The sequence below is a fragment of the Bison bison genome, unplaced genomic scaffold (assembly GCF_000754665.1).
Source record: "Bison bison bison isolate TAMUID 2011002044 unplaced genomic scaffold, Bison_UMD1.0 scf7180017864254, whole genome shotgun sequence".
Lineage (NCBI taxonomy): Eukaryota > Metazoa > Chordata > Mammalia > Artiodactyla > Bovidae > Bison > Bison bison.
In genome coordinates this window covers 7,305,357-7,317,368 of record NW_011494826.1, presented here as the reverse complement: position 1 = coordinate 7,317,368, position 12,012 = coordinate 7,305,357, and the positions used below count along the sequence as shown (strand labels likewise).

The 12,012-nt window shown below is 40.6% G+C and overlaps 1 protein-coding gene across 3 annotated transcripts in view; it reads left to right on the top strand.

Moving 5' to 3' along the window:
* FBXO34 (F-box protein 34) overlaps positions 1-12,012 on the top strand; it is a 97,505-nt gene that overhangs the window by 53,993 nt on the left and 31,500 nt on the right. For 2 of the 3 annotated variants that reach the window (XM_010847707.1, XM_010847706.1), the window contains exon 2: positions 8,269-8,353. The exons of the other annotated variant lie outside the window; for it this stretch is intronic. The gene's annotated coding sequence lies outside the window, so the exon portion shown is untranslated. The remainder of the gene's footprint in view (positions 1-8,268; positions 8,354-12,012) is intronic. 3 annotated transcript variants of the gene reach the window in all.

The following is a 12,012-nucleotide window of genomic DNA, read 5'->3' as shown; positions in this document are numbered from 1 at the left end:
GGGTGAACTCCGGGAGTTGGTGACGGACAGGGAGGCCTGGCGTGATTCATGGGGTCGCAAAGAGTCGGACACGACTGAGCGACTGAACTGAACTGAAGGAATAAGAATAATTTGCCTTTGATTTCTCATGGAATTAATTGATAATTAGCCTTACCCTTAAAGGTACTGCTGTAGTATTTTAACATGGATTATTAAATTTGGTTTTCACATTAAAGTTCCTCCAAAGTTGGATTATTATTTTTATTTTACAGACGATGTAACTGAGGTGCAAGTTTGAAGCAAGTTCTAAGTAGGCCTAGATGTGAGATTCAGGTTTTCAGAAGAAAACAGTGGTTTACTTTTAAATAGAACTCAGTGATTTGGAATGAATGTACTTCAGGCAATCAGTGTCATCAGTTCCTCCTTAATTCCCTTACCTTTAAAATGAAGAGGTTGAACCAAGTAATCTCTAAATACCTCTTTAAATGCTCCAGATGAGTATACTTTAAAAGCTTCAAGGGTCTGTGAGCTTGAATGAGAAAAACGTTAGTTACTTGTTTTCACTAATCTCTGACTGAAGTGTACCTACAAACCACAGCAAGTTAGCAATCCCTGTGACTGTCATCAATTGACATCATCTTTTTATATCATATTGTAGTTGTTATAGATACCTTGAAAATATCATTTATGTTGGTCATAATTTGGAAATTATGGTAGTTAATAGACTTGTTAGTGCTTGTTATATGTTAAAAAAGAAATTTATTGAATATTATATGAATTTTAAATATTTTGATAACCATATAATAGATTTTCTCAGTGTATGTATTTTTGCTTTAAAAAATATTCCAGTTTATAGTCTTAGCATACTGCCAAAGGAGTTTATACCACAAAATCGTTACATACCCCTGAGTTACATGTTCTCTGCCTTCACTGCAAAATGGCCCACGTTGATTTTGGTTTTGAAAGAGCTTTTGGACATTGCTTTTTTTAGGGGGTTGTGTATGGATGGGGGAATCATCTCTGCATTGCTCTTACACGTTTCCAGAATAATGAACTATGCTTATGTAACTTTCCACAAATACTAAGTAAGCTAGATAGAAGCAGAATGATGATGATGGAAGTAAATTCATGATCATCTCTAGTTTGTAAATCTTTTTTGGAAGAATTAGGTTTCTAAGTAGTCCTTCCATTTGAAGGATATAGGAAAAGACCTCTTACTTTAGGTTATCTGCTGTTGATTTTCCAAGCCAGGAGCACTAGCTTGCCAAGAACAGAAGTTACCCACACAACACATGTACTGCACAAAATATTTCTGAAACAGGAGATCAGTTGGAAGGCAGTATTACCTTAAAAACATAAGGGCATTTGCTGCTGAGTTTTTGTGTTGAGTGTGGGTTGTGATTTTTTTTTTTCCCTTTTTTCTTTTGTGCTTGCTTGACTCTTAGTAATTTACATATTAATAGGTTATGAGAAAGGTAATGGTAAATTCTTCATATTAGTCAGAATTAGGATTACACAAAACTCAATAGCTTAAATGGAACACAAAGACTGCTTGAGTTCTGTCCTGTGAGGAGTCTGTTATTCCATTTGTAATACATTTATCTTTAGATTGGATAGTGTGGGATTTGCATTCCCAAAGTTACAACTAGTTTCCAGATTCTTATCAGTCAGTATTAGGAGTGACTGTTTTTAATAGTGATAATGAGGCAGCTATTCCCAGGAGGAGATTTAGTCACTGGCAGAATTGTCAGAACCCTGAAATATTTTGGGAAAACCTAGGGTGGAAAAAACAAGCTGTTTCAAAAACAAAACATGACGGAAAAAGCTGCTTTGGAGGGGAAGATTAGATGGGGATGGATAAAGGTGGCAAGAAACCAAATGAACTTTACTAAGGCTGTAAGCTACCTAGAAGCCGGAAGAGATTAGTATTATTTACCTAAAGCACTCTAGTGTGAACATGAAGTTTTGAGTGTTCTAAGATTAAGTTGGTTGACAGCCACTCATCTGAAAGGATGTTCTTTGTGTGTACTGGCAAAGTTTAATTTGACTTTGACAAAGAGATTCTTCTGGCAGCAACCTGTTTTTGTTGACAGTTTGAGAAAATTTTGGGTTTTTTTTTTTTTTTTAATGTCAAAGACATATTTTACTGGCTTTAGAGGTATGTGTGTGAGGAGTGTTCATAATCCTACAAATCCATGATTAGGCAAAACAGAGATGAGAAATGTAAATTAACTATGACTTCAGGTATGTCTATCCCACCTCAATTTTAAGTGCAAAAGGAATCTTTTTTGATTAGGATTTCTTCACAGCCACTTGCCTACCAATATTTTGTTGTTCAGTCGCTCAGTTATGTCCGACTCTCTGCGACCCCATGAACTACAGAATGCCAGGCTTCCCTATCCTTCACCACCTCTCGGAGCTTGCTCAAACTCATGTGCATTGAGTCGGTGATGCCAACTAATCATCTCGTCCTCTGTCGTCCCCTTCTGCTAACATAACATCAGTCAGTTCAGTTCAGTTCAGTCGCTCAGTTGTGTCCGACTCTTTGCGACCCTATGAATTGCAGCACGCCAGGCCTCCCTGTCTATCACCAACTCCTGGAGTTCACTCAGACTCATGTCCATCGAGTCAGTGATGCCATCCAGCCATCTCATCCTCTGTCGTCCCCTTCTCCTCTTGCCCCCAATCCCTCCCAGCATCAGAGTCTTTTCCAATGAGTCAACTCTTCGCATGAGGTGGCCAAAGTACTGGAGTTTCAGCTTTAGCATCAGTCCTTCCAAAGAACACCCAGGACTCATCTCCTTTAGGATGGATGGACTGGTTGGATCTCCTTGCAGTCCAAGGGACGTAGGGACTCTCAAGAGTCTTCTCCAACACCACAGTTCAAAAGCATCAATTTTTTGGCGCTCAGCCTTCTTCACAGTCCAACTCCTCACATCCATACATGACTACTGGAAAAACCATAGCCTTGACTAGATGGACCTTTGCTGGCAAAGTAATGTCTCTGCTTTTGAATATGCTATCTAGGTTGGTCATAACTTTCCTTCCAAGGAGTAAGCGTCTTTTAATTTCATGGCTGCGGTCACCATCTGCAGTGATTTTGGAGCCCCAGAAAATAAAGTCTGACACTGTTTCCCCATCTATTTGCCATGAAGTGATGGGACCAGATGCCATGATCTTCGTTTTCTGAATGTTTAGCTTTAAGCCAACTTTTTCACTCTCTACTTTCACTTTCATCAAGAGGCTTTTTAGTTCCTCTTCACTTGCTGCCATAAGGATGGTGTCATCTGCCTAACTGAGGTTATTGATATTTCTCCCGGCAATCTTGATTCCAGCTTGTGCTTCTTCCAGCCCAGCGTTTCTCATGATGTACTCTGCATAGAAGTTAAATAAGCAGGGTGACCATATACAGCCTTGACGTACTCCTTTTCCTATTTGGAACCACTCTGTTGTTCCATGTCCACTTCTAACTGTTGCTTCCTGACCTGCATATAGGTTTCTCAAGAGGCCGGTCAGGTGGTCTGGTATTCCCATCTCTTGAAGAATTTTCCAGTTTATTGTGATCCACACAAAGGCTTTGGCATAATCAATAAAGCAGAAATAGATGTTTTTTTGGAACTCTCTTGCTTTTTTCATGATCCAGCAGATGTTGGCAATTTGATCTCTGGTTCCTCTGCCTTTTCTAAAACTAGCTTGAACATCAGGAAGTTCACGGTTCATGTATTGCTGAAGCCTGGCTTGGAGAATTTTGAGCATTACTTTACTAGCGTGTGAGATGAGTGCAATTGTGCAGTAGTTTGAGCATTCTTTGGCATTGCCTTTCTTTGGGATCAGAATGAAAACTGACCTTTTCCAGTCCTGTGGCCACTGCTGAGTTTTCCAAATTTGCTGACATATTGAGTGCAGCACTCATAACAAGCTCATAACATAACATAGCAAGCTGTAAAACCTTGTTTCATTTTCCTTAAATCCAGAAGTGATTCTATACCAAATCCAAACAAATCAAATCACTCTTAAAGGAATAAGTGAAAACATGTGTAGCTGCTTTGACTGGAGTATATCTGTCTACAGATTGTCTCAGTTCTCTGTGGTAAGCAGATTCCTCCTTAAATATCCTGTGCTGACCATGACTACCCTCATCTGGAGGTGCACAAGAGGATGTGACAGCGTTTACTTATCTGAACTGTGTTTTGTAAACTGACTGTATAATAACTTAACTAGCTAGTTAAGGTCAACCTGACAGCCATATAAAGAAAGATTAAAAATAAATACTAAATGCTATCAGTTGTATTTAATATGTTGTGTATTATAATTTGGACTTCCCTGGTGGCTCAGACGGTAAAGCGCCTGTCTACAATGCGGGAGACCTGGGTTCGATCCCTGGGTCGGGAAGATCCCCTGGAGAAGGAAATCGCAATCCACTCCAGTACTATTGCCTGGAAAATCCCATGGACAGAGGAGCCTGGTAGGCTACAGTCCATGGGGTTACAAAGAGTTGGACACGACTGAGTGACTTCACTTTTTGTAATTTATATGTACTGAAATCTTTTAGTGTCTAGGGTAATAAAGATATGAAAAAAACTGAATTTGTTGCCCCTTAAATGCTCATTCTCGAGTTTGTTGTGTTTTTTATTTGAATTTCTTACAGGGTTAAGTTTAGTCTTTTTGTAGCGTTTTGACAGAATTGTAGGCTTGCAGAGGGAAACCCTTTGTGCGATAGGAAGTCATTTGGTATAAATTGCTGTGGTAACTCCGTGAAGGACAACTGCTACCTTTTCCTGAGTTGGGCCAGGTTGGGTATCATATGATGTAGGAATATCCCAAAATAATAATTGGAGTTGCAGATGACTTAGAATATCAGACAGTAGGAAGATGATTATTAACTTTTTATTGTATGAGTAATCAACTGTAGAAAAATGGGAAATACAACAAATGAAAGGAGAACAGTTTCTTATTGGGAAAACTTGTAATCTGAAAAAAAAGAATCATGAACTAAATCAAGCTGAACTTGGTGCTAGTTTTTCTCATGTTTTTGTTTTGTATTTTTTCTATCAGTGTGTTAAATGCATAGTTTAATGATTCAATAGCTCTATAAGACTTGTTTTGAAAAGCAGCAGTTCTCCCGCTTGATCCCCCACTTCTTCCCTAGAGGCAAACGCTTTAATTTCTTATAGCTGATTCTTACCTCTGTGTTCTTGGAGGGGAGTAAAAATTCTTTCTCCTACTGTCCTCCTGGGTTCTGTAGCTAGGATCCTGTAAATGGACTGACAAGAGACATACAAACAAAGGAAAAGCATACACATTTATTTATTGATAATATAGATTTTGTGTGATGAGTCTACATAAGGAAATGAAAACCTGAAGAAGTGGTTAGGCCTGAGCATTTTTTTTTTTAAATGTGTATATGTAGTTATTTGGAGAAGGCAATGGCACCCCACTCCAGTACTCTTGCCTGGAAAATCCCATGGACAGAGGAGCCTGGTAGGCTGCAGTCCATGGGGTCACTAAGTCAGACACGACTGAGCGACTTCCCTTTCACTTTTCACTTTCATGCATTGGAGAAGGAAATGGCAACCCACTCCAGTGTTCTTGCCTGGAGAATCCCAAGGACTGGGGTGCCTGGTGGGCTTCTGTCTATGGGGTCACACAGAGTTGGACACGACTGAAGTGACTTAGCAGCAGTAGCAGCAGCATGTAGTTATTTGTGGACTTCCCTGGTAGTTCAGACAATAAAGAACCTGCCTGCAATGTGGGAGACCCAGGTTTGAGCCCTAGGTCTGGCAGATTCCCTGGACAAGGAAATGATAACTCACTCCAGTATTCTTGTCTGGAGAATTCCATGGATATAGGAGCCTGGCGGGCTACAGCCTGTGGGGTTGCAAAGAGTAGGACTGAGCGACTAACACACACATGTATGTATGTATTTAGTTACGGCTGCACCGGGTCTCCGTTGCCGTGCATGGACTTTGTCTTGTTACAGTGAGTGGGGCTTCTCTCTAGTTGTGGTACATCGTCTTCTCATTGCAGTGGCTTCTCTTGTAAAGTCATGCGAGTTCTAGAGCGTGGGCTCAGTAGTTGTGGCACAGGGGCCTTGTTGCCCCTTGGCATGTGGGATCTTCCCACAACAGGGATCAACCCTTGTCCCCCACATTGGCAGGTGTGTTCTTAGCCACTGGACTCCCAGGGAAATCCAGGCCTGAGCATTTTGATACTGAGTTTGAAAGAGTAGAAAGTCATGGAAGAATGTGATAGGACAAAGTAATATGAGCTATGGTTAATAAATGGGAAGCTTAACAAGGCCAGTTACTTTGAATTTCTCTTTGTCTGTTCATCTTCAGAAATAAGGATCCTCCCTTCCTCCAGATATAGGGAAGGCCTTTCTCACACCAGGGTTTTAGGACCTGCTTCAGAGTCCAAAAAGGTCAGTTAGTCCTTCCTGCACCTGTCATTTCTCAAATTTCTTCAGCTTAAAATAATCACTATGCCAAGGCACTGTATTTTGGGATAGCAAGTTCTGAACCTTGTCATTCTTAATAGCATTCTTGTATTCTGATTTCTTGATTTCTCAGCTTCCGGTATTATCTTTATTTCCTATTATGGCAGATGAAGATATAGTTCTTTTTCCACATCTCCAGGTACCTTTTTTCTTTTCCCATCTTGGTATAGGTGTTCATAACTGCTTAGATCAGTGTTCAGTGTTTACACAGTTAAGAGTGAATGTGCTATTCACAGTTAAGCCATTTAACAAGCTGTGAACACTTTTACTTTTCTATACAATTTTGGTTTTCTGTGAAATTTCTGTTTTTCTTTGTTGTTGCTTACTTTTATATTAATGCCTTTTACAGTTCAGATTGCAACTTGCCCAAATTTCCTTTCAGGAAATCCCAACACTTAAGGTATTCTATTAGCTTCTCAAATTCCTGAGTATATGGTCCCACATTGACTGGTTGCCCATTGTTTTTATGTGTACCTCTTATTTGGGTCTTCCCTTCACCAGCATCTTAGGGTTACTCTTCCTTTTTGTGTTGAGTTCTAGTTTTTTAGATCTCATATCTTCTTGTGTCTTACTTTGTCAGAACGTATTCTCCAATAGCTGCCTGAGAAAGGGAAGGTTTGATTTTTAATCAGCTTGGAGACTTTGAATGACTGAACCCATCTTACTCTGTCCTTACTTTTAATTGATAGTTTCGCTGGGTATAGAATTCTAGCTTGTAAATTTTCAAGGCATGACTTAATTGTTTTATAGTTTCCTCCAAGTTTACTGCATTGTTCTTGAAGCCGAAGTCATTAAGTTCCTAATTATTTATGTGATCAGTTCTTTTGTTTCTCAGTGTTTAAAATTGCACAATAATATACCTTAGTGTGAGTTTGGTTCCATCCATTGTGCTGAGCATTTGATGAATCCTTTCTGTCACGAAACTGTTTTGTTGATGTGTGTTAGTTGCTCAGTTGTGTCTGACTCTTTGTGACTCCCATGGACTGAAGCCTGCCAGGTGCCTCTGTCCATGAAATTCTCCAGGCAAGAATACTGGAGTGGGTTGCTATTCCCTTCTCCAGGAGATCTTCCTGACCCAGGGATTGAACCCAGGTCTCCTGCATCACAGACACATTCTTGATGACTTCTCCCTTTTTTCTTTTTATCTCCTTTTGAACTCTTATTATTCAGATATTGGACCTCCTGGACTCATGTTCCAGAATTCTTATGCTATTCTATTGAGTTTTTCATTTCAGCTCTTACAGTTTAAATTAGCAAGGAAGCATGCTTGTGATCACTTTCTGATTCTCTCTTTGTTGTCCTTTTTTTTTTTTTTAACATACTGTTCTTGCTTCATGTTTATATTATTTTGTGCTATATTTCTGAAAATATTAACGGTGTCTTTCTCTCCAGAATTTTCTTTTGCCTGTATAGTCTCTGTCAGGACTAGCTACATAATTTGCAGGGCTGAGTACAGTGTGAAAATGTGGGGCCCCTTGTTTAACATTATTAAAGAATTATAAGACAGCAACAGCAGAGCATCAAACCTAATGTGGAGCTCTTCAAAGTGCAGAGTGCTGTATGACTGCCCAGGTCTCTCAGCTTTCTTTTCCTATTTCCATTTCTATTTTTTTATACTAGAATGTCTAATGCTTGGCTGTTTCCTGATATTTAAGAGTTGGATCCTAAGAAGCTGACTGGAAGCTCTGAACGTGCAAGTAGGACTTAACCAATTGTGAGCTTTGAAGTAGGATGATCTGGCTGGTCAAATATAGTTTGAGAACTTGTCAATATTTTTATATTTTTCCTTGTAGACTAATCGCTGGGCAAATTCCCCAGAGACGTCTCTTCTAATCACTGCCTGGAAGTGAAGGCCTGGCTGTCAGTCTTTTGAGAAAGGTATTGACAAAGGGGTCTGGGCTTAGTGGGTAGTACTAGCACATCAGAGACAGTTGTTTTCAGGAACTTTGTGAGTGAGTTGCTACATACAACAATTATTAAAGATTGTATACAGACTTATTAAATGTTCTATTAAAATTAATAAATATAAAAGCTCACCACTCTCTGTTTACTGTATTACATTTTTAATTGTGGATGCTCTTGAGAGTATGTACATCTGTCTGTAGAGTGGGAATACCATGTTGTCACAGGCATCTCTTCTGAATTCTGCATTTAGTGACATTGGTTGCTTGAAGCAGCTATGGTAAGCAGCAAATATTACAAATAACTACCCTTGTTTCCCCCACTTCCTCTGCTCGCCAGACCCCAGCCAGTTGTTAGACGTTTGTTTATCAACACACTGGGGACTGGAATCTAGTACATATGTTAGCTTACACTGTCTTCACCTTACCTAGTGGTCTCCAGTCCATGTAAACCTCTGTTTATTTATAAACCTTCTTAGATTACCTTCAGTGTTGCATGGGTGAAGGAAAGGCATTTATCTGCCTGCCTGAGAGAGTGGAGGGGTACCTGAGAATTGCATTTCAGAAAGATTTTCTGTTAATTCTTCCCATTTATCCCCACTAAGCCTTTTGGAGGCCTATTCCTTGATGCTTACTTAGGATTCAGTTTTCTTGGGTCTTTGGGTCCTTTACCCCTTAACCATTTATTTTCCAGCTTTCAAAAATTTGTGGCTGTAATCTTCAGTTCTCTTCATCTCTGTGGGTTTTTATTAAAATAAAAGAAAGAAAAGGAATCCCTTGGTGTTCTGGGAAGGATCAGTGAATAGCTATGTGTTTAGTCCATCATCTTTACCCAGAAGTCTGGCGTCTAATTCTTGGGGGAAAAAAAAGATTAGGTAAAAGTAGACTCAACAATTTAAGGGAGTTCTCAGTAGGCTTAGTCAGCCTCCTGATTTGCAGGTCATGCATAAATGCAGTCAGGAAAAGATTCTACTGATTCTAGAATATTTTTCATTTCCAAAAAGAAGTAACCATCTGTAAGTAGATGTTGTTAGCTTTTCATATGGATGTGTGGGACATACAGAAATACAGGGCAGTTTTAGGTCATATAGTTTGGTATTACAGAGAATTGGAACCATAGTACCTAATTGTCCTAGATTCTGTAGCCATTCCAGTTGCCCAACAAGTGGCTGGATCTGGCAACCTGGTCACCTCATCTGCTCTTGTGGCAAACGTCTATTGCTCCCTCATGCAGTGAGTCTTCCAATTTTATGACTTTGTCTCCACTCCTAACTTCTGCTCAGATTCAGTGTGCTCATCTCCCCATTAGATTTGATGTGTTTGGGTGGTTAGACTCTCACTGCTGTTAATTTTACACCAGGCCGCCTCTTGGTCCACTAGCTTTCCTTTGTCTGTTTGCTGATGGTTGCCTTTTGGGTAAGGCAAGAGTTGAAAGGTGTTCGGATACCAGTGTAGCAACTAAAGTGAAAGAAACTGTTTGTAATGTCTCAGAAGGGAGTTGTGGGCCTCTCAGACACTTTCTCTTGGATTCAAGGAATGCAGCTATTTACATATATTAAAATTTTTTTTTGTGGCTCAGGGCAGTGACAGTTGTGGCTAAAAGGAACAGATATCTGACAGGATGTAAAAGGAATAAATATTTGATGCTCTGCATGTGAAATTAGATTAGATGTCTAGGCGAACCTTCTTTTTCAAAGCTGTGAAAATGGTTATAGCAATATCCAGTTGTTAAAAATTTCTGTTGAAAGGGCTCTGGTAAGTGCTGCTTATTGCCCCCTTTTTCAGTCTTCAGTTTTTCCTCCTTCCCTCATCATCTTTTGTGTTTTTAACTAGAGGATTTCCCCCCTCTGTTTATGAGATAGAGGCCAATCACTTTGCATGTGCTGTGGACTGGGGTTTTTTGTTGTTGTTATTATTTGTTGTTGTTCAGGCACCAGGTCTGACTCTGTGACCCCATGAGCTGCAGCACACCAAGCTTCTGTGTCCTTCACTGTCTCCATGAATTGGTTCAGACTCATGTCCATCCAGTCAGTAATGCCATCCAACCATCTCATCCTCTGTTGTCCCCTTCTTCTCTTGGCAAAGGAGTTTTTGTGTTTTAAAATCCGTTGTAATTTCTGGTGATCTCTCTGGGAAGAAATGCTGCTCTTTCTCAGGATGGCTTGGGGATTAGGCCAGGTTTTTTCCATATGATTATATGTTCTTTACAGAGAGTCTGAGGCTACTCTGATGGTTCAGCATTAAAGACCCTGCCCATGCAGGAGACTCAGGTTGGATCCCTGGATTGGAAAGATCCCTGGGAGAAGGAAATGGCAACACAGTCCGGTATTCTTGCCTGAAAAATCCCATGGACAGAGGAGCCTGGCAGGCTACAGTCCAAAGGGTTGCAAAGAGTTGGACACAACTGAGTATGCACCACCAAGAGTCTGGAAAGAATTTTTTCTGGGGTTTGAACTTTATTCGTACTAAAAAGTCTTTCACAAGTATAACTTACATCATCTTGAGGGACTTCCCTGGTCCAGTGGGTAAGAATCCACCTTCTAATGCAGGGATGCAGGTTCAATTCCTGGTTGGGAAACTACTATTCCACATGTAGCGGAGTGACTAAGACCACGTGACGCAGTTAGAAAGCCCGAGCAGCGCAGTGAGGACCCGGCGTGGCCAAAGTGAGACAATAAATAAAATAAAGCTAGGGTAAAAACCATCTTGACTAACATATTTAAACAGGCATCTTATGTGAAAACAATAAAATACTGTGAAATTGGAACTGCCTTGGGGTATCTAGGTCTTAACTGTCATGCTTGCCATAATCACTTCCTCAGAAACTGACGTGCATTTTGCTTGGCATTTCCCACAGCATGCATTTGAGATAGGAATTATAAAAATGGGGGACCTTGTTGGCATGGTTTGGGGAGAATTGTGGTAGCGTTATGGTACCTTTAAGAAAAGCTGATTCAGGCACTTGACTTTGTCAAGGTGATGGTGATTGCCTGCTTAACCAGCAGCCTCAGAGGAGTTTGTTTCCTCAGCCCCACATGATTAAGCAGTTAGCTCTCAGGTAGTGGTGTAACTTGGAGCTGCTGCCACACCTCTTGTGTTTTTGACATCAGATCAGATCAGATCAGTCGCTCAGTCGTGTCCGACTCTTTTCGACCCCATGAATCGCAGCATGCCAGGCCTCCCTGTCCATCACCAACTCCCGGAGTTCACTCAGACTCACATCCATCGAGTCAGTGATGCCATCCAGCCATCTCATCCTCTGTCATCCCCTTCTCCTCCTGCCCCCAATCCCTCCCAGAATCAGAGTCTTTTCCAATGAGTCAACTCTTCGCATGAGGTGACCAAAGTACTGGAGTTTCAGCTTTAGCATCATTCCTTTCAAAGAAATCCCAGGGCTGATCTCCTTCAGAATGGACTGATTGGATCTCCTTGCAGTCTAAGGGACTCTTCAAGAGTCTTCTCCAACACCACAGTTCAAAAGCATCAATTCTTCAGCGCTCAGCCTTCTTCACAGTCCACCTCTCACATCCATACATGACCACAGGAAAAACCATAGCCTTGACTAGATGGACCTTTGTTGGCAAAGTAATGTCTCTGCTTTTCAATATGCTATCTAGGTTGGTGATAACTTTTCTT